This window comes from Phyllostomus discolor, chromosome 2 (assembly GCF_004126475.2).
Source record: "Phyllostomus discolor isolate MPI-MPIP mPhyDis1 chromosome 2, mPhyDis1.pri.v3, whole genome shotgun sequence".
In the NCBI taxonomy this organism is placed as follows: Eukaryota; Metazoa; Chordata; class Mammalia; order Chiroptera; family Phyllostomidae; genus Phyllostomus; species Phyllostomus discolor.
Genome location: NC_040904.2, coordinates 23633758 through 23638001, shown reverse-complemented (window position 1 = coordinate 23638001; position 4244 = coordinate 23633758). Strand labels below are relative to the sequence as shown.

The window sequence follows — 4244 nt, the reverse complement described above, 5'->3', positions numbered from 1 at the left end:
ATAGAAGCCAAAACTCTGACACTGGTTTTTGAGAAAGGAAAGAGCTACTTATTTAAATCTGAATAGACTAGCAGGAGATAGGAAGCACTGCTCAAATCTGCCTCCCTGACCTGGGGTCTGGATGAATTTTAAGGGTTGAGGAGAACAGAGTGGCATGAGGTAATGCTGGCAGGGGGAATGTGGAGGGCTTGGGAACTTGGCCATTTATAGTGCAGGGTCTAGGGGCCAGAGAAAGCACAAAGGAATTCCAATCAGTCAGTGTTTGTTCAGTTCTAGATGTGTCCATATTTGGACTAGGTACCAGATCCTCCTTATTGAAGGACCTCTCACTGCGTAAAAGGTGTGGCCACATTTCCGTTACTTGAGTTCAGCAGACTGAAGATTCTTGGTTCTGGGGTCATCTTGAGGACAGGAGTGGCACATGTGCAGTGCTGTGGCTGTAAAATAACTCCAAAATTGCATTAATCACCAATCTGCTTCAAGGGAGCAGCTTTAAGCTGATCAGTGTGCTTTGTGTGCTGTTTCAATGTGTGCAGAAACCACAACTAAACTCAAATTAACTTTTGGCTTCCTTGAGTCTTAAGAACAAACAGAGTGGTCTAACTCCCTTGCAGGTGTAAGTCATCTTGCATCCCTCTTTCCAGATTTAAAAAAAGAAAAAAAGTAGCCCAAAGAATTTAACTGCTGTGACTCCTCAGAAAACCTTTCTCTATTACATTCATTATGATTTGTATATTCTCCCTCCTTCAAATCTATGCAAATCTGACCTGAACTCATTTTGCACTCTTTGTGGATACAGAATGCTGAAATAAATCACTTACAACCTGCAAAAGACAACTTTACTCAACTGAACCACAGAATCTAACCAGAAGAGAGCTAAATGGAAGTAAACGTGCCTCCCCCCACCTTCAACTTATCAAGACTTTTTAATTTTATGTCGTTGTTTAACTAGAGTTAAAGAATATCCACTTCATTTTGGAGAAGTTGCTCTGGGCCATACCACATGCCCAGGGCTCAGTTTGTAGATAATAAAAGGACCCCTGTACCCTCTGTTCTTTCAGGTTTACCCAGATTTATCAGAAGAAGAGGCATTCATACAGCTCTACCTTCTTTTTTTTTTTTTTCCAGCCAGCCAGTTCCTCCAATTTCCTCTCCAAAAGAACATGCAGCTGTTTATAGAATGCCTCTATTTAGAAGTACTCTTTAGGAGGCAAAGGGAAACCTCAGGCTTCTCGTGCATTTCAGCATTCTGCATCTTTGCTTTCAGATGTTTTGTGAGTGATGATGGGAATAAATAATATATAACTGTTTGTAAAGGGGAAAAGAAGGAGCAAAAGCAACTCCACCGCGCCTACCCAGAGGATCAGAGTCCTCGCTCTGCACCGCTGCTGAGGAAAGGTGGTGTTCAAAGGCAATCAGCCTCCTTACTGCCAGCTTGTTGGCTGGGAGCCAGGACTGCCACGGTCCAGATTAACTAACTGGGAGGGCCTGTTTTCAAGGGGAGATGGAGGTCAGTAATCAGAGCAGCCCTTATTTGGCTATCTCAGCATTTTGAAGCAATGTTAGATGTTCAAAGTGTTGAAAATCAAACAGCCACGTTCAGTGAGGGCAGCTGGTCACTGTTAGAAAAGCAGGTCTCCCCACCCTATTCTTCTTGGGATGAATTCAAGTGGTGAATGTTTTGCAATGTCCAGCTAATGTGATAAATGATCTAGAAAGTCATGACACAATGCGATGTATATTTAAATACAGCCAGAGTTTGTCATTTAATTAGAATGCTGCTTAGAATGAGTACAATGCTTTTTTATCATAATTATAGCCTCGGGTTAGGATAGAGTAACATTTTGCTCCTTTGTAATCGTGATCAAGTAGTTGTGCTTTTAATAGTCAACGAGCTTTTATGGAACACCTACTATGTGCGGGTCTGATTCTGATTTAGAATGCTAGTTCTGGCCCCATTCACTACGTTTTTTTTAAATGAAAACTAAAATGTTATATTTTTAGGTGATTTCCTGAGTTAGTGATCAATTATCCTATAGGCTGGCAGAGAGATAATTGCCCAGACAATTTCCGCTACTATTTTAGTAAGAGAATCTTAGCTCTGGAGATACAACCCTGAAGCAGAGAGGAAAGATCCCTGCTCATGTGAAGCTATTGTTCTACCAGGGGAAGCAGAAAATGAGCAGGCAAATAAATAATTAAAAATTAATTGTAGATAATTATAAGGGCTTAAAAAACTAAAACAGGATGTTGTGATAGAGAATGACCGGCAAAATAAGGGATAACTACTTTAAGGGGGTCATGGAAGATGTGAGCTTACACCTGAATAATGAGAAAAGCTGCGGCCGTGGAAAATCTGGGGGAAGAATGGGGAACACTCAGCAAAGCCCAGAAGATAAGCTTGATATGTTCAAGGAATAGGAAGGCCAACGTGACCGCAGGGCTGGGGATTAAACGAGATGTAGATGAAGTCATAGAGGTAGGTAGGGGCTGGATAATGCGCCTCCTATAGATAAGAGTAAAGTACAACTGGAAAACATTGAAAGATTTCAAGCAAGATATCAATATTATTTATGTTTTATAGTTATCATTCTGGCTGCTTTACATGAAACAGATGGAAACAAGACTGGCCTAGAGCAGTTGAGGCAAGAGACGGATGGCTTAAAATTGGCAATGACATGAAAGTGGATGGATCGAAGATGTTTGGGAGGCAGAACCTCCAAACTTGCTGAAGACTTAGATCTGGGAGTGAGGAAAAGGTAGGAAACCAGGAAAACATTTAGGTCTGAACAACGGAATGGAGGGTGGTGTTATGAGATGGAGAACTGAATTCAGGGTGAAGGGGAGGAATAGGTTTGAGATGAAGGTAGGAATCAACTCTGTTATATGCGAGATTTGTATTGGACATCTGGCTGAAGATATGAGGGCCGAAAAAAAATAAAAGTAGGTGCTGCTGGTATCTAAAAGATTTGTAAAGCCTCTGCCAGTCCCAGGCGCTTTGGGAGCCTCAAGCTTCGGTGCAGATATGGCCAAGTCTAAGAACCACGCCACGCACAACCAGTCCTGAAAATGGCACACAAAAGGCACCAAGAAACCCTGGTCACAAGGATATGAATCTGTTAAGGGGATAGACCCCAAGTTCCTGAGGAACACGTCAAGAAGCACAGCAAGAAGGGCCTGAAGAAGATGCAAACCAACAACACCAAGGCTATGAGTGCATGTGCTGAGGCTCTCAAGGTGCTTGTAAAGCCCAAGGAGAATAAGCCCAAGATTCCAAAGGGCAGCAGCCACAAGCTCAGTCTACTTGTCTGCATCACTCACACCGAGCTTGAGAAATGTGGTTGTGCCCTCAATGTCAAGGGTCTCAGGCTCTGCTGGCCAAAGTCCAAGGCCAAGTTTCAACCAAGCCTAAGGCTGCTGCTCAGGCTCAAGCTCAAGCTCAGCCTCCCAAATGTGCCCCAGCCCCCATCAAGGTGCCACAGTAGAGTACTCTGGCTGCTGATGTGAGGATGGAAGGACCAGTATGACCCCCTGGGCTGCTGTCTGCATGGAGTGGGTGTCCTCCTGAGTTATTTGTACAAATAAACCAGAGGCAGAACCTGTCAGTGTCTATAATCAGCCTGTGTCTGTGGTCCCGGGGCTAGGAACCAGGGCTCAGGTGGGGTTGGTACCTCCATTTTCAGTCTTCCATTTTCAGGCGGGTAGGGTGTGTGTGGTTGGGCATCAGGGGAAGCAGTTCCCTGGAATAAAAGACGGGAGCCTAGTAAATGAGGAATGGTTGGGGACAGGCTGGTGAGGAAAGGGAAAAATCCCAAATACCCTTGTCAGGTCTTGACATTTACACAGAGGAAGGGAAAGGGAAGGGATCCTGCTGAAAAGTTCTGCACTCCGGCCCGAAGTGCCCCAGGCTTAGGCTATTCCTAGTGTACCTGGCCCGCGGCCACTGCCCTGCGCTGTGCTGGTTCCCTGAGTGCTGGGCCCTGGGTGTGGAGGAGAGATTTCCATGATATGACTACCGCCAGATCTCAGAGAGACTGGATCATTCTGTCCTGCAAGGGAGGCCTGGGCAAGTGGGGCCCTAGAAGTCCATAGAAGTATAGCAAATTCTTGGAGATCTGAGCATGCACTGGGAGGTCTATGCCCTGGTGTTTGAGGGACCTGACCAATCCACTTTTACAGTAGGAATGAAAGCAAAGGGTTTACATAGGGCCCCTAGTACATAGTACCAGACATTTCTCTCCATG

General features: G+C 44.8%; 1 pseudogene; it reads left to right on the top strand.

The window, feature by feature from the left end:
• The first annotated feature begins 608 nt into the window (after positions 1-608).
• On the top strand, positions 609-3485 carry LOC114491060 (annotated as a pseudogene).
• Positions 3486-4244: the final 759 nt, after the last annotated feature.